Source organism: Pseudorca crassidens, chromosome 2 (assembly GCF_039906515.1).
Source record: "Pseudorca crassidens isolate mPseCra1 chromosome 2, mPseCra1.hap1, whole genome shotgun sequence".
NCBI classification, from domain to species: Eukaryota; Metazoa; Chordata; class Mammalia; order Artiodactyla; family Delphinidae; genus Pseudorca; species Pseudorca crassidens.
Window position 1 is genome coordinate 184,000,364 of NC_090297.1, and position 17,873 is coordinate 184,018,236.

The 17,873-nt window shown below is 56.1% G+C and overlaps 1 long non-coding RNA gene across 1 annotated transcript; it reads right to left on the reverse strand.

Moving 5' to 3' along the window:
* Window positions 1-10,086: 10,086 nt before the first annotated feature.
* LOC137220166 (uncharacterized) lies at window positions 10,087-14,531 on the reverse strand. The gene is made up of 3 exons (XR_010941510.1): window positions 13,786-14,531; window positions 11,845-11,980; window positions 10,087-10,821 (listed from the first exon to the last, which is right to left on the reverse strand). It is a non-coding gene; the product is annotated as an uncharacterized lncRNA (long non-coding RNA).
* Between the last annotated feature and the right edge of the window lie 3,342 nt (window positions 14,532-17,873).

Below are 17,873 nucleotides of genomic sequence, written 5' to 3' on the forward strand. Positions count from 1 at the left end.
ATGTCTGTTTGGTTTGCGGCTGTGTCCCCAGTGTCTGGTGGGGAAGGGGACACGCATGAACCCCCCGTGGAGGGAACGGTCATCGGGACCCCGTCGTCATCCGAAATGATAAGAAATAACGCGAAGCGTAAAAGCGGGGTTGCTGCATGGTATTACGATCTAGGCACACAGGAAAGGGCTGTAGGGGTGAGGGAGTGGTAGCCCCTTCCCCTCCATGTCTCTGTCATGAAATTTTCTGCAAGCTTCTTTTAAGGTCAGCGAACAAAGAGCAGTCACAGTGCCCCGGTGCTGGAGCTGAAGACAGAGCCGGTCCTGACCTGGCTCAGTCCCGGCGGGGGCCTTCCTTGGGCATCTCTGCCAGCTCCCTCCAGCCTCTGGTTCTTCATCTGAAGGATGGAGATGGTTCTAGTTTACTCAGGCACCTCACAGATCGAGGGAAATCACGTTCTTTTCTTTAAACTATTTTGTATTGGAGTGTAGCCGATTAACGACCTTGTGACAGTTTCAGGTGCACAGCAAAGGGGCTCAGCCGTACATGAGAAATCACAGGAGCCCAACCCTCAGGATTAGCTGAGTCCAGGCCTGGCTGCCCTTGCCCCTCCCCTTCCAAGGGTGCCCCCTCCCCTTGCCCGAGGTTTTTTTTTTTTTTTTTTTTTGCGGTACGCGGGCCTCTCACTGTTGCGGCCTCTCCCGTTGCGGAGCACAGGCTCCGGACGTGCAGGCTCAGCGGCCATGGCTCACGGGCCCAGCCGCTCCGGCATGTGGGATCTTCCCGGACCGGGGCACGAACCCGTGTCCCCTGCATCGGCAGGCGGACGCTCAACCACTGCGCCACCAGGGAAGCCCTCTCTGGGTTTTTTAAAGGTCAACGTTTGGGCAAAGGCTGGGCACCTCGGCCTGTGTGACTCTGATTTGAACTTGTGACTAATTCTGGGCTTTCTTGGGCCCTTTCTCAGGGCACCGTGTTGTCACCCAGGCCCCTGGGTGAGTGATCTGGGGAGTTCATGGGAATGGCAGAGTGGGTGAAGCCACGCTTGGTGAGATGACTCAGCCCCACCGTCGCTCTGGGCATGGTGAGGACATCTCGTTTGTCAGAGCCCATGGGGTCTAAATGCTGCTCTGCCTGCAGGAAGCTCCTCACCACCCACGTCCCCATCAAGACCCCCGCTCAGTCCAGTGGGGCAAAGGATGGAAAGACCCGGGAGCCCAAGGGCAGGGATGCTGGGCTCGCGGGAGGGAAGGAGGAAGCGGGGAGGTGAATTGTCACCAGAGTGTCTCTGCGCGTGCCATTGCATCTCTCATGAGAATGGGCGCTGTGTGCGACCCCTAAGTACGTCCATCGCAGGCCTGCAGAGCTGGAGGCCCGTTTTGCTCGTTCCAAGTCGGGGACAGGGAGGGCCAGACCCAGAAACTCACCTGCTTAAGGTAACGGCGACCACTTGCATCTCTGCAGCACAGCACGCGTTTGTAAAAGGCACATAGACATGCTTTCCTTGGCCCTCATGACCCTGGGGCAGGCAGGAATGATCCATTCATTTTATTGATGGTGGGGCTGGGCTTGGAAGCAGCCTGGTCAGGGTCGCAGACCAGCAACAGGGCAGCTTAAGCCTCTGTCTCTCCCTCCCGACTTCTCTGGACCCTGTCACCCCCTCCCGTGTGACACCCAGCTCACGCCCAGGGATGCCCAGGCCCAGGCTCTCTCTTACAAATTGTTAAGTACCCCCCCCCCCGATTGTTTAAGTAATGCAGGTTCTTTGTTTTTTTTAAAAAAGGAAATTACGGGAAAATATAAAGGAAAAATATGGAAAACATCCATTATTCCACCTTGAAGATACCTTCTTTTTCTGTGTGTATAATAATAGACATGTACATTGTTTCCCAGCTAAATTGGGGTCTTCCCTGGCGGTCCAATGGTTAAGACTCTGCGCTTCCACTGCAGGGGGCATGGGTTCAATCCCTGGTCAGGGAACTAAGATCCTGCCTGCCACGCGGCCAAAAAGAAATGAGTAAGTAAATAAAGTAAATCAAATGAAAATAAATAAATAAACCAGTAAATTGGGGTCAATCTGTATGAGACCAAAAACTGAGTCTATTGTGTTTCCAAGTGTGAACCCAGGGCCTGGCACAAGCCTGGCACTCAGTAACAGTTTGTTGAATATATGTTATATACTTTATTTTGTGGCGTGCTTCCTGCACTTGCAAAATGCCGTATTTTATCAGGTCGTTAAATATTATTCTAGGGCTTCCCTTGTGGCGCAGTGGTTGAGAGTCCGCCTGCCGATGCAGGGGACGCGGGTTCGTGCCCCGGTCCGGGAAGATCCCACATGCCGCGGAGCAGCTGGGCCCCATGAGCCACGGCCGCTGAGCCTGCGCGTCCGGAGCCTGTGCTCCGCAACGGGAGAGGCCACAGCAGTGAGAGGCCCATGTACCGCAAAAAAAAAAAAAATATATATATATATATATATATATATAAAATTCTAAACATCTTTTTAAGGTTACATTACACCATTATATGAAATGTAACCGCATTTATTTAACTAAGCCCCTAAACTTTTTTTCAAGTTTTCATTCTTATACGTAGTTCTGTGATGAACATCCTTGGACAAAAATCTTTATATTCACTTCTGATTCTTTGTTCAGGACAAATTCCTAGAAGTGAAATTATTCATCAGAGATTATGAACATTTTAAGACTTCGGTACACTGTGCCAAAAATGTTGAAAAATTTACATTCTCTCTGGAGGTATGCGGGTGCCCGTTCACCACACCCTGAACAAACACCAGGCGTTATTATCGTAAAAAAAATTTGCCAATTTGGTATCTGCCCAAGTTTAAAAGAATACAATATTACCATCTTATTATGTTATTTCAAATACCTTTTTTATACAACATATTATTACAATATCACTCTGAAGTAGGTGTTAAAATAATGGCTAATATTTATTGAGCACATACTATATGAGAGGTGCTGACCTAAGGGTGTTGTTTTTTTTTTTTTTTTTGCGGTACGCGGGCCTCTCACTGTTGTGGCCTCTCCCATTGCGGAGCACAGTGTCCGGACGCGCAGGCTCAGCGGCCACGGCTCACGGGCCCAGCCGCTCTGCGGCATGTGGGATCTTCCCGGACTGGGGCACGAACCTGCGTCCCCTGCATCGGCATGCAGACTCTCAACCACTGCGCCACCAGGGAATCCCTGACCTAAGGGTTTTATATCTACTATCTTATTAATCCTCACAGCAACTTTATGGCATGTATATTATTCTCCCTGTTCACCAGATGAAAAAATCGAGCCTTGGAGAGTTCATGTAACTTGCCTTAAAGACTTGTGTTATTGCCCCCACCGTATAGATGGGAACTCAAACACCAAGGTGTGTTGACTTGCCGAGGTCACGCCCAGGGCAGGACTTAAGCCCATATCCTGCTGCCCAGCTCAAGCCATCCTCCACTTCTTGTAGTTTGCTGGTGCCCGGCTTACCCTGTTTCTCACCGATTAGCCCTAAACCAAAGGGTGACCTGGGGTGAAGGCCACCGGCACTGGCCCTGCTTCTGCTCTCAGAAGATCCGGGTGTGACGCTTAACCTCATGTCAGCTTGACTGGGCCACCGGGCGCCTGGGTGCTCGGTCGGATATTATTCTGGGTGTTTTGGGATGAGATTAACATTTGAATCAGACACTGAGTGGAGCGGATGGCCCTCATCACAGGGGCGGCCTCATGCCTCCGCTCAAGGCCTGACTAGGGCACAAGGGCAGAGTCAGAGAGAACCCACCCTCCCCCGACCAGCTGAGCTGGGACATTAGGCTTCTCCTCCCTTCGGACCCGGACTGGCACTGGGACCCCTCACATCGGCTCTCCGGGCCCTCCAGCTTGCCTAGTGCAGATCTGGGACCTCTCAACCTCCGTAACCACGGGGGCCAGTTTCTTTGTTTTGTTGTGTTTTTTTTTGGGGGGGGGGCGGTGGCCGTGATGAGCATACGGGATCTTAGTGGCCGTGATGAGCATGAGGGATCTTAGTTGCTTGACCAGGGGTCAAACCTGTGCCCCCTGCATTGGGAGCACGGATCTTAACCACCGGCCTGCCAGGGAAGGCTGGGCCAATTTCTTATAATAAACGTCTTTATATATATTCTGTTTCTCTGAAGAACCCAATCTAATACAACCAGGGTCCCCTCGGGAGATGGAGTTTGGGCATCCGATTAAGAGGGGGAAGGGGGCTCTTCCCAGGCGTGCTGGGCTCGGGGTCGGGATTGGGAGAAGCAGTGCTAAAGCCCCCCCCCCAGGGCTGCCTGGGTAACCCCACAGGCGGGTGGAAGGTGCTGGGCTTTGCCGGGGAGAAGCCTCAGGCACCGGCCCGCGAAGCAGCTGAAAGTGCAGCGTCTGGGAGGCTGTGGTTTGCCCAGGAAGAGGCGCCAGACGAGGGGTGATTCATCTAGCTCGTCCTGCTCTGAAAACGACCGTCTTCGGGTGTGCACACTCCCCGTTTCCCCTGCCACACAGATACCCTAAAACAAGCAGCTCACGCCCGGGCTGTCCCTACCCTAGATCCCGTGCCCGCAAAGTCACAGCGCCGGGGAGGGTCTCAGGTTCGCCCAAAGTTTCGGTTTTTATATAAGCTACTGCCTCAAACCTTCTCAGGTCTCATTTTCTAAAACTGTGATCACTATAAAGAGAGACAAGGCCCCATTCAGAGTAGACTAGCTCAGGATCCTGCAGCCTAACTGTACTCATTTTCATTTTCTGACCTTCTCTCCCCAGCCCTTCTCCTGTCATGGCCCCAGGTCACGTTACTGCAATCACAAGGTGCTCTGCTTTTTTCCCCCGGAAGGTATTAGAAGCATTTTTCTTGGCCGCCACGTAGATGTCACAGTGGTCCCTTTGAAGGCTCCATCCGGGGCCAGGCTGCGTGTAACTAGCGGGGCCTCCGCTGTCAGACAGTTAAGGCGCCAGCACCCCTGCTCTGGTCAGTGTGTGCGGTGATCACCTCCTCCTCCTGGTACAGGGCTGGTTTGTACGTGGGTCCCAAACCCCCTGCCACCCGGCCCTCCTTGGGGCTCCCGGCCCTCGGGCCCCGTGTGACCCATCGCCTCTGGAGACCGCCTCACCTTCCCCAGGAGCAGCAGCTTCGGGAACAAAGCACCTTGAAAAGTAGCACGACAACTATGTAACCAGGTTTTTGTCAGAATTACCATGATTATTTTAGACGCTAGGCGCTGACTGTGAACCACGCCAGCAGCTCTCAGCTTCTTCCTCCCCGTCTTTGTCCTGTTATTCACCTCAAAATTCTCATCCTAAAATGGGAATCATGCTTCTTACCACAAAGGGAATGTGAAAAAGTTAGATGTGTTAATATGGGAAAAGTGCTCGGGACTATCTGACACATATTAAAAAAGCATCGTATGTTTGCTATAATTATTGGGAGTAAAAAACCCGAGAAAGACATTCGTTAAATAGAATTGAGTCATAGCATCGTTTTGGATTTCTCTTCTCAAAATCACTGATTCAACTCATTTTCATTTTGAGTTTACTATGTGCCAGTCAGTGTGCAAGACCACAGGACTACAGAAATTAAAAAGAGTCTCGGCTCGCCTCCAGGACAGCCCCGGTAAATTGAGTCTCCAGCCGCGACACAAAAAAGATGCGGATGGTAGCCTCACTGGCATCAAAGAAGGAAATAAAGCCATGTGGACTTTTAATTTGGGTAAAGCTTTATTTCTCTTTTCCCAGTTCTCTTTTCTTGAAACTGAAAATCACACACAGCATTCCGTCTTGTGACTGAGCCACTTTTTGTACATCACTGATTTCCAGGGTATCAGTTAATCCCAGGGACCCTTCAGTGAAAGCCTTCAAGTTGACCGAGGACATTTGGTCCCTCCGGCCGGGGAATGTCCTGCAGAGGCCAGAGCGTTCCCTGCAGTGAGAGGGGCTGAGAGCCTCACCCACGGTCACCACTCTGCTGAGGTGCTGTATCCAGTGCTGGACAGTCGGGCAGCTGCGGGCAAGACCCCAGCACTGGGGCTCCCCAGCACGTGGTATAAATAGGGAGGTTATTGTAAAATCTAATAAACCAGCGTGGACGTCTTCTGGGGGTTTTCTTGTGTCACAATCTGAGTTGGGAAAATGGATCACGAAGAAGGAAATTGCTCACATCATATGGAATTTATTGCTTTTTAAGAGAAAAAAATATTTTAATTAGACATAGAAAATCTCCTTTGGCAGTCTCAGTACAATAACTGACTCAGGCCACAGTGATGGGTGTTTGTTAGAGAAAAAGATACTAAAGCCACTCGGTGGGAGCTGATGGGGGCTGGACGTGTCACCTCACAGATTATCTCCTAGTGACAAGGGGAAAACACAGTCTGATGGGGGAGGATCGCTGTCACCCGGAACCCCCATGTCAGCTCCACATCATTGCTGTAAGAGAGGCGACCAGAGGCTACCTGCCTCTGGGAGAGGAGGGGGACGGAGCATCGGACACCGTCTGTGAGGTGTTCTCACCCAACACACAAGCCAGAATCCCAGTCTAAGGCTTTGCCGATAACTTCCAGGTTGCAGGAAATGTGGAGTTAGGAGCAAGTTGAACGCAGCAGACGAAACACAGAATGTAGGCCATTTCACGAGGCGACAAACCCGATTTCAAAAAGTCACTGACATGATTAAAAAACAATCAGGGTGGGGAGGGGACCCACACAAGATTACAAGAGCAGAATGCAACGTGTAGGCCTTACAGGATCCAGATAGAAAGACTGACTTTAGAAGACAGTGTTGGGACAACTGAAGGACTCTGAATGGATTTGGTGTTAGGTGTACTACTAAGGAGTTATTGTGAAAATGGCCACATGTTTATACAAGAAAAAGGTGCGGTTTTTTGTTTTTTTTTTTCCTGAGATGCGTTCTGAAACATTTAGAAGTGATAGGTTACCAGGCCTGGGATTTTTCTTTAAAATATTTCACTAAAGAAAAAATAAACTATGGAAATACAGGGAAATGTTGATAATTACTAAGTTTAGGTGATGATAAATGGGAACTCACTATACTAGGCTCTGCTTCTACTAATGTTGGAAAGTCTTCATATCAAGTTTTACACTATTTTCATTACAAAAATTGCACATACACAGAGAATGCATTTTCACAACAAAAAGCTCACGCAGAAATGGTAAAGCTTACGTCCCTCTGTCCTCTCACCTCCCCCCACCGCCCTGTTACCCTGTGGGTGCATATTAATCGCTTCTCAATTTCTTACCTATTCCTGCTGGAAATCCCAGCTCTCAACAGTGCGTAAGAAGATGGAAATCACCCACTTTCCAGCCTCCAAGACAACAGTGAAGTTTTGACATTCCTTGAACAAACCGGGTGGCATCTCCCCCCGATTCCAGCCTGGGACCTTCTGCCCGTCCCGTCACAAGTGCCCAGCCGGCCTGAGCTCCTCCTGGGGCCTCTCGGCCACTCCATGGAACGCACCCACCCCCTACAGAGTAATCAGAGCACCTAGAACACTTTGGTGAGTGCATTTACAAATCAATAGAAATGCATTGACCTAAGTCACCAGGTCACAGAGGGTGAGGGCAGGAGTGACTGGAACCAGAGTTCTGAGGGAGGTGCCGAAAGGTCCCACGCAGCGGCGTTCATGGACCATTTCAACAGCATCTGACCTCAGTTTAAACCAACTTCCCTTCAACACACTGCCTTCCCTTCCATTCTCATCACTGAGGAGTTTAAGAGACGCCAAAGGTGTGAGGCACTAGCTTGTTTTCAGTTAACCGGTGCCAAGGCCGCAGGCCCGGCGGCCTGGTCACAGGAGGAGGTGCGCCTTCTGCAGCCTGAAGCAGCTAAACCACAGGAAGTGGAACTTGGTCACCGGTAACAGGTTTGGAACATGAAAGATGCAATTATCGTGCAGAAATATTATTATTTTTTCCTGAGAATTGAGTGCGAGAAAGATGAAAAACTTTTTTTTTTTTAAGATGAGGAATGTCGAAAAAACATCTTTCAACAAGTCACTGCCTTTCTGAGAGCTTACTCTGTGCAGAGGACATTCTATCCGCGCAGTTTCACTATCCTCATCACGGCCACACGCGTGATCCCATCCCCACCATTTTACAGAGGAAGAAACCCAGGCTGTTTGACTCCAAACCCCACGTGTTTTAACATCTCTCCTAAATGATGACCCTGAGCCACTCTGCACGCTCGCACCTGCCAGGTAAAGTGATGCAAGGGTCCGGGGGGTGGGGGGGTTCCGGCGCTATTTCAGAGGCACCTCCAGCCCGGGCCTTTGAAAAGGGCAGGGGTTACTGGAGTATTGGCGATAATCCAGCCCTGGGCAGGGCACACACACCCCCAGCTGCACGGTTCTCAGCCTTTTCCGGGGGCAGCACCATGGGGTCCCGCGGCGGGGCTGCTCCCGGGGCCTGGGATTCTCCAGCACACCCACCCACCCAGGGGCCACATGGGTGGGGCCAGGAGGGCAGTGACTTGCCACCTGACAAGCAGACACGCTTTCCCGCTGGGGAGCTTGGGGGCGGAGCCGCCCTCTGGACCCGCCCTCAGGACCCGGGTGTCTTCTGGTCTAGATGCTGGTCTCTGCCACGGTGGAAAAAGCTCCCAAAATGCCTGTCTCCCCTTGTTCTGGTATCTAGCCTTATCTCTGCAGTTGTATTATGTTCAACACCATTCACTGCCTTTTCTTAAGTTCCCAGTTCTCTTTGCGTCTCCAGAAAGGAAAGGGGGTCCGGCCAGAGAGGCCAGGGCGGTGGGGCAGGCTGGACACGTGGCCCCACGGCGGACGCAGGGGAAGCGGGGCCAGGGGGCTCGCGGGCGGGAAGCGAGGTAGAGACCCTGCTAGATTAGAGCCCCAGGCCCCGGCTGGCTCTCCATCCCTGTCCCCCCGCCGTCGCACGGAGACCGGAGGCTCCGCCGGGAACTGTCGCCCCCTGGTGGTCGCGGCGGGGGGAGCAGGGCCGGGGAGAGGGTGGCGCCTCAGGGATCCTGGTCCAGGCAGTGCGCAGGCCGGGATGGAGGCGCTGGAGGTGACGCAGAGAAGGAAGAGAGAAGGCACAGGAAAAATGAAAGAGGAGAGAGAGGGCAGGCGGGGAGGGTGCGGGGCGGGACCCTAAACTCTGGAGAGAAACCAGCGAGAGCCGCCAGCCTGGAGGATGCTGGCCTCTTGGGCGGTGGGTCCTGTCCCGCCCTGAGCCTGAGCCCCAGGCAGCAGAGCTGCCCTGCACTGCAAGCAGCTCTGACTCCTGTCTGGCCCCAGTGTCGGGGTTCCCTTCCCTTGAGAAGAAGTGGGATGAAGTCCCCTGGCTTGGCCCCAAAGTCAGTTGTCTGAGTTTCGCAGAGCTACTCACCAGCCTGCGGCCGTCCGGACAAGTTCTAGCTTCTGGCAACCGAGACAGAGGCCTGGAGCAGTGCCTCCCCTGCACCTGCCCCCGCCGCGAGCTGCAGGATGCGGTCAGGAGAGGAAGCAGGGCCTCGGCTCCGAGTCATCCTGGAGTCTCCAGAGAGCTTCTGGCCGAGGGCACCGACAGGGCACCGTCTGGGCCACAGAGCAGGGGGAGGGGTGGGCAAGGGGAGCCGCATCCTCTCTGCTGGGCCTGAGGCCCCAGGGGACGAGTCAGCAGGACCAGGGCAGCTCCCACTGGGCAGGGAGAGGTATGGGTGAGCCCCCTCCACTGGGGCAGGGGTGTCAGTGGGTGGGTTCAGGGTGCAGACGGGCCGCCGCCCAGCCACCAAAAGCCCCTCTGATGGCTGATGGAGGCGTGCCCTTGCCCCCTTCAGCCAAAGTGCACAGGAGGGAAGGCTGATCCGGGCTTGGTGGGCTCTCCCAAACTGCACCCACCCCTCCCTCCACGGTCTGGGCCGGTCAGTCCCCAGTGAGGGCCCGGCTTCTGTTTCCAAGCCCAGCATCTTCCAGTGTTCCGGGCCTCCTGTCCAAACCAGTTTCCGACTCGGGCTCCTAGAGGTGGCGGGTCCCGGAGCAGCACCTTGCCCCACAGCCCAACGCACGTAGACACGGTTTGCTTGACCCCTGTGAAATTTTTTTTTAACCTATACTTTTTTTAAAAATTTATTTTAAATTCATTTATTTTTGGCTATGTTGGGTCTTCGTTGCTGCGCGCAGGCTATCTCTAGTTGCGGTGAGCAGGGGCTACTTTTCGTTGTGGTACGCGGGCTTCTTATTGCGGTGGCTTCTCTTGTCGCGAGCACGGGCTCTAGGCGTGACGGCTTCAGTAGTTGTGGCACGTGGGCTCAGTAGTTGTGGCTTGCGGGCTCTAGAGTGCAGGCTCAGTAGTTGTGGCACAGGCTTAGTTGCTCCGCGGCATGTGGGATCTTCCCAGACCAGGGATCGAACCCGTGTCCCCTGTATTGGCAGGCGGATTCTTAACCACTGCGCCACCAGGGAAGCCCAGACGCTTCTGAATTTTTAACAAGAAAATCGAAGGTGTACCCATCTGATTTCACATAGAAAATGTGGATTTCCAGCTTTGTCTTTGAAACAGACGCCTTTTTCTTATGACCGCATTTGCAGCGATGGCCCCTTGAGACAGAGCCTGAGTGTTTGAACTTTGCCTCCAGGAAGCCCTCCACAGTTGCCCCACCCCTGCCACACACACCAAGGCCGGGTAAGAGCTGTGGTGACCAGCACTCGGCCCTGACACGCTTCCTCCCTTCACCGTGTCTGCCTGGTCCCTTTGCGTGTCTGCAGTTTTTCGGCCACAGGTTAGGGCTATGGAATCAGAAAGGTCTACCTCGCAAAAGCACGTCAGTCCCTTACTGGCTGTGTGCTTTTAACACAGCTTGAGCTCCTCGGGGCCTCAGTTTCCTTACCTGTAAATGAAGGTAACAGCGTAGCTGCAAATCTCAACCTACAAGCGCAGGCTTGCAAGACACATATGTTACTTAATTTATTTTAAATCAGTTTGATTCTGTCCTGGGCCTGCTGGGATGGCAAAAAATTGCATTTTCTCATGCAGTATACTTTAAGGCTTAAAGGAGGCCAGAAGGCAGGGGAAAGGCAGCCATCCTAGTTGCTCTGGCCCCCGGGGGGTCTCTTGTCACCAGGGCTCCTGCCCCCTGGACGCGTGCAGTGAAAGAATCTGCCGAGGCCAGAAATCTGGGGCCCCGCATCCCGACCCCCATCTCTACTGAGGTCTCATCACCTCCTGAGGCACCTCAGGGTCCTCGCTGCACAGGGCGTCTTCTTTCCCGTTCCCAGTCTATCTCCCCTCTGTGTCCGGGCCCTCAAAGCCACATCCCTACCCTTGCACCTCGGGCCCCCTGGCATTGTCTCAGTGGGCCCAGAGCTGAGGCCTTCAGGAAGCCACTGCCTCCCAGCAAGAGAAAAGGCAGGGGTGACTGGGAGGGGGAGGGGCTACAAATCAACATTTCAACAAATTATTCCATCGCATGAGTAATAATAATAATGCTTACCTTTGGAGGTGCTTTACGACCTGTCCACCCCTTAAGTGCTCCCAGAATTTCCTCCCCCCGCCCCCATCCTTTCTCGTCCTGCACACCCTTCCCGGGTGATCTCACCCGGTCCCGGAGCTGCAGCTCTGCTGCGGCTCCCAAGCCCTCCCCGCAGCCTGGCTGCTCTCAGGACATTATCACCCGTGTCCTAAAATGAACACACGTTACCCTGAACTCAAGCAGACACGGGAACCCCCGGCTCGTCCCTTTCCTCTCTGCCAAGGCTTTAGTCAGTCACTTACAGAGTCAGACTAGGTCCCAAATAGCTCTTGACTCCCCCCGTCCCCCCAGTTCCACAGCGTGAATTCACCCCTTGTCTGAATGCCATCTCTCCACGGTTCCCCTGTTTTGCAACTCTCCCCGCGCCAATTACTCACACACCAAAGTGACGGGAACGTGAGTCTGCCCAGCTTGTCCTCGGGCGGACTGTCTTCAGTAGAGTGATGGTTAAGTTTATGTGTCAACTTGGCTAGGCCACGGTACCCAGCTGTTTGGTCAAACATTATTCCAGATGTTTCTGCGAAAGTATTTTTTTTTTAGATGAGATTACCATTGAAATAAACAGTAGACTCTGAGTGAAGCAGATGACCTGCCATAATGTCGGTGGGCCGCATCCACTCAGGTGAAGGCCTGAATAGCAAAAAGACGGACTTTAATAAAGAGGGAGTTTGGCAAGCAGACGGCCTCTGGGCTCGGACTGCAACCCCCTCCAGTCTCCAGACTGCCAGCCCCACCCTGCAGGTTGTGGACCTGTCAGCCTTTGGAATAGGAATGGCGTGGACCAATTCCTCTCTCTTTGTGTGTACACACACACACACACACACACACACACACACACACACGGAGGATCCCATATTGGTTCTGTTTCCTGGGAGCTCTTCCTCAATTTCAAGATAAAAATCTGAAATCCTTAGTCAGCCCACATGACTCTTCAGCCAACTTAGCTCACCTAGCGCCTCAGTACAAATTGGAAAAAGCCACCGCCTCTGGGGAGATGCGGCTCTGGCCAAGGCCCACGGCTTGGTGGGTGGAGCCTGGGTGAGCGTTCCCTCTTAGTTTGGTGCACAACCTGGACAACCGCACGGGGCGGCCTTGCTTCCTGCCGGCCCACTGCCTGCGGCTCCAGTCTTCTAGTCCCTTGCCCCTCCTGGCCCCACACCCCAAGTGCCCTCAGCGCCTAGACCCTCCTGAGCTCCGTTGCCATTTTGCTTCTGCGCATCCCATCGCTGCTGCCGTGGGCTCCTCCTCGCGCCCCGACCCCCCGTTTCCCTGGCATGGCCTCCTCGGGCAGGCTGTGCCGTCCTCCGCTCGGTCAGCCCCGCTGCCCCCCCGCCTAGGTGCTGTCGGCCTTCTTTCTCTGACCCTCTTGCCAAGGGATTGCTCGGCTAGCTTGGGGATCCCCGAAGCCCTTTAACTTTGATCCGCCGGGACGGGCACTAGTAGGTGCTCAGCGTGTTCCCTGAACCAGTGGGTGAGTGAATGAATGACGGGCGGGGCGCCGGCTCGCGGTACGCTGCAGGAGGCGCCCCCTCGGAGCGCGCGCCTCCCTCTCCCGGCGGGGCCGCCAGCGGCGGGAGGGGGCCCGGCCGGGGCCGCAGGGGGGCCGGGGGGCGGCAGGGCCGCGGCAATGGGGGGCCGGGGGGCGGGGAGCGCCCTTGGGGGTGGACGCGGCACCCCCTCGGCTCAGCCCGGGTCTCCAGGCGCGGAAGCCGCCGGGCCGGCCGGAGCGCGCGGAGGCAAGGCGGCCCGGGTCCGGGAGGAGCCTCCCCCGCCGGGCCGCGGGAACTGGCTGCGCGGGGGGGTCCCGCCGCGCGCGCGTCCGGAAGCGGGAAGAGGGGGCCGGCCTCGCCCCGCGCCCGGGTCCCCGCGGGACGCCCACCCCCGCGGGCACCTCCCCGCCCCGACGCGCGGCCCCGCCCCGGCTCCCGGATCGGACTCCCGGGTCCCTTCCTGCGTCTTTCCCCTCTTTCCTCTGGGCCTTGGTACGCCCCAGGGGACAGATGTCTTGGGATCTTTAACATTTGGGATGCTGCAAATGCCGAAGTTAAATGAAATACCTCCGGGGAGGGGAGGCCGGGAGGAGTCGCGGGGGGAGGAGAGCTGGCCTGGACGAGCAGGTCCCGAGGCTGCGAGGCGCGCGCGGGGGGCGCGGGGGCAGGCGGGCGGCGAGGGATCTCCATGGGACAGGTAAGGGGGAGCGCCGGGGCGCGACGCGGGAGCCGGGGAGATCGAGCCCCTAACCCACAGTCTTCCGCCTTAGAGGAGGGGGCCCTGCGGGGAATGGGGGGAATTTGCCGGGGGGTGGGAATTCCGAGTTCCTACCGAAAATGCATGTTTCCGTCTCCTCGACCTTTCTCCTCCGACCTTCCCCACGCCTGTGGATCCCCTGGCAGGTTCCGGGAAGGCAGACAAAAGGAGCCGAGTCTCGGGCCGCCTGGACGCGGAGGGCGCGGTGGGGGAGGGGAACAGGGTGGACCGGACAAAGGGGCTTTTTGAGGAGAGCCTAGAGGTCTGATTCCAGGGCGCATTCCAGGCCGTCGTGGAGTCCCCTGTCCCAGCCCGCTCCACCATCGCTCGCTGGAGGCGAGCACCTTTCCCACTGGGAAGGGAGGAGAGGGGAAAGAAAACAGTTTGAGGAACCATCTCCCGCCCCCCTCGCCTGGAGGGTCCCGGGATATTTCCCTCCTTTCTCTTTTCACTGTTTTGGCTCGAGCCGCCGACCATTGGCTCCTTAATTGTTTAAGTGAAATTGTAGGAGCGCCTGAGACTCTTCTTTGCTGGGTGCTGGTTGGGGCGTCAGGTCGGGCCCTTGCTCTGACTTCCGATCTCATGTATCACAGGAAACTTAAAGGAGGAACTTAAAAAAAATAATGGAGAGTGGATGGATGCAGGAGGTGCAAGAGTTTTCTGATTCAGGACTTTTCCTTAGGAGATGAAAACCCTAAAGAGATGCAATTTTTTCCCTTCTTTCAAAGATCAGATTCCAAGTGTGTGGGGAAACCCCACTTCCTCACCAATGATGCTGTGGGGTTGGGGTTCAGGGCACTGGCTGGGAGCAGGGCGCTGAACCCCACGTTCTCAGCAGGCCTCTGGAATGCCCACTCTGGATACTTTGAATTGAAGGGCATGGCAGCCAGGGAGATCCATGGCCTTGGGGATCTTGGGAGAGTTGGTTGGCTGGTCCCACTCCAAGCCTCAGATCCTGCTGGGCTGGGAAATGCTGCATGTGAATTTGAGGGAGCAAGGGGCCTTGGAGGATTCCAGAGGATCAACGCGGAGACTGGTCGGTCCTCTGTCCTTCTCTCCCTGAGCTCAGAGATGGGGCTGGTTACCTGAGGGCGGGATTCTTAACTGGGTCCGTGGGCACCGAAGCATCTGTGGATAGCATTCAGAGGGTCGTGTACTCGGATGGGAAGGGTTTATTTTTCACTAACCTTTACTGAAATTTAGCATTGCCTTGTAACCCTTGGTAGTACCTGTGATTTGCCATTAATAGACACCACAGAGGGTTTCATATCACGGTGCAGTTGTGATCGCTGTCTTGAAACCTGGTTTACCGTCGGTCATGAAACATCGTTTACCATCGTCATTGCTACGGAACTGCCCACTACTAGATCCTGTTTGATGTTAATAAAGAAACATATATAGATTACTATGTTTCACTGTTTTTAGAACTGTATTTAATATAATCCATTATCTTAGTGATTCTCTTCATCTTAGTTTATGCATTAAAAAATATGCTATGAGTTGATTCTAGAAACTTCCATCACTCCCTCCCCCCCGGAGCTGGGGGATGGGCAAGGTGGAGGCTGGGTGGAGGCAGCTTCAGAGTCAACTCCTCTGTTTGTTGTGGGAAGACTGTGACAAACCTGTGGGGGGGAAGGGAAGGGCTGCGGGCTCTTTGGGAGACCCAGAGGAGGCCCCCCAGCCCAGGGGGGCTGTCCCCTGTTGGGGCCCCTCAGCCTAGGTAAAGAAGGCGGTGGTCAGCCTGGAGGGCTCAGGGCTCACATTGTTTGGACAGAGGGTGTGCACAGGAATGTGAGGGGAGATGGGTGTGTGTGCAGGGGGAGTGGGGAGACTGCCTGTGTTGGTGACACAGCTCCACAGAAGGTGGTTGGGGGGGTGACTTCCTCTGTCATCCCTGCCCTGGGGGCTGGGACAGGGGCTGGGGAGGTGTTCTTTGGGGCTGGAGAGGTGGTCTTGAAGCTCAGGATGTGGTCTAGGGGCTGGGGATTAGGTCTTTGGGGCTGGGGTGGTGGTTTTCCAGCTGGGGACGTGGTCTTGGGGCTGGCTAGGTGGTCTTTGGGGCTGCGGAGGTGGTATTTGGGGCTGGGGAGTTGGTTTTTGGGGCTGGGGAGGTGGTCTTGGGGTTGGGGGGTTGGTCTTTGTGACTGGGGAGTTGGTCTTTGGGGCTGGGGAGGTGGTAGTGGCGCTGGGGGTTTGGTCTTTGGGGCTGGGGAGATGGTCTTGGGGCTGGGGAGATGGTCTCGGGGCTCGGGGGTTGGTTTTTGGGGCTGGGGAGGTGGTCTTTTGGATGGGGAGGTGGTCTTTGGTGTTGGGAAGGTGATCTTTGCAGCTGGGGAGGTTGTCTAGGGGCAAGGGAGGTGAACTAGGGGCTGGGGAGGTGGTGTAGGGGCTGGGGAAGTGGTCTTGAGGCTGGAGTGGTGGTCTTGGGGCTGTGGAGGTGGTCTGTGGGCTGGGGAGGTGGTCAAGGGGCTGAGGAGGTGGTCTTGGGGCTGGGAGTGGGTCTAGGGGCTGGGGAGGTGGTCTTTGGGGCTGTGGAGGTGGTCTCTGGGGCTGGGGAGGTGGTCTTGGGGCTGGGGAGGTGTTCTTTGGGGCTGGGACATGTTCTTTGGGGCTGGAGAGGTGGTCTTGGGGCTCGGGATGTGGTCTAGGGGCTGGGGAGTTGGTCTTTGGAGCTGGGGTGTGGTCTTCTGGCTGGGGACATGGTCTTGGGGCTGGCTAGGTGGACTTTGGGGGGGGGTCTAGGGGCTGGGGAGGTGGCCTAGAGTCTGGGGAGGTGGTCTTTGGGGCTCGGGAGGTGGTCTTGGGGATGGGGAGGTGGTCTAGGTGTGGGGAGTTGGTGTAGGGGCTCGGGAGGTTGTCTTCGAGCTGGGGATTTGTCTAGGGGCTGGGGAGGTGGTCTGCGGGCTGGGAGGTAGTCTTGTGGCTGGGGAAATGGTCTAGGGGCTGGGGCAGTGGTCCTGGGGCTGGGGAGGTGATCTTTGGGACTGGTGAGGTGGTATTCTGGCTGGGGAGGTGGTCTTTTGGTTGGAGAGGTGGTCTAGGGGCTGTGGAGGTGGGCTAGGGGCTGTGGAGGTGGGCTAGGGGCAGGGGAGGTGGTCTAGGGGCTGGGGAGGTGGTCTAAGGGCAGGGGAGGTGGTCTAGGGGCTGGGGAGGTGGGCTAGGGGCTGGGGAGGTGGTCTAGGGGCTGGGGAGGTGGGCTAGGGGCAGGGGAGGTGGTCTAGGGGCTGGGGAGGTGGTCTAGGGGGCTGGGGAGGTGGTCTAGGGGCAGGGGAGGTGGTCTAGGGGCTGGGGAGGTGGTCTAGGGGCTGGGGAGGTGGGCTAGGGGCTGGGGAGGTGGTCTAGGGGCTGGGGAGTTGGTCTTTGGGGCTGGGGTGGTGGTCTAGGGGCTGGGGGCGGGGTCTTGGGGCTGGCTAGGTGGTTTTTGAGGCTCGGGATGTGGTCTAGGGGCTGGGGAGGTGGACTAGGGGCTGGGGAGGTGGTCTTTGCCGCTGGGGAGGTGGTCTAGGGGCTCGGGAGGTGGTCTAGGGGCTGGGGAGTTGGTCTTTGGGGCTGGGAAGGTTGTCTTCCGCTTGGGGCTGTGGACGTTTTCTTTGGGGCTGGGGAGTTGGTCTTTGGGGCTGGGGAAGTGGTCCTGGGGCTGAGGGGTGGTCTTTGGGGCTGTGGAGGTGGTCTTTGGTGCTGGGTAGGTGGTGTAGGGGCAGGGGAGGTGGTCTTTAGGGGTGGGTCTAAGGGCTGGGGAGGTGTTCTAGGAGCTTGGGAGGTGTTCTAGGGGCTGGGGAGGTGGTTTTTTGGGCTGGGGAGGAGGTCTTTGTGGCTGGGGAGGTGGTGTAGGGGTTGGGGACGTGGTCTTTGGGGCTGGGAAGGTGGGCTAGGGGCTGGTGAGGTGGCCCAGTGGCTGGGGAGGTGGTCTAGGGGCTGTGGATGAGGTCTTTGGGGCTGGGGAAGTGGTCTTTGGGGCTGGGGAGGTGGTCTTGGGGCTGGGGAGGTGGTCTTTGGGGCTGGGGAGGTGGTCTAGGCACTGAGGAGGTGGTCTTGAAGCTGGGGAGGTGGTCTTTGGCGATGGGGAGGTCGACTAGGGACTGAGGAGGTGGTCTTTGGGGCTGGGGAGGTGGTCGTTGGGGCTGGGGAGGTGGTCTTTGGGGCAGGGGAGGTGGACTAAGGGC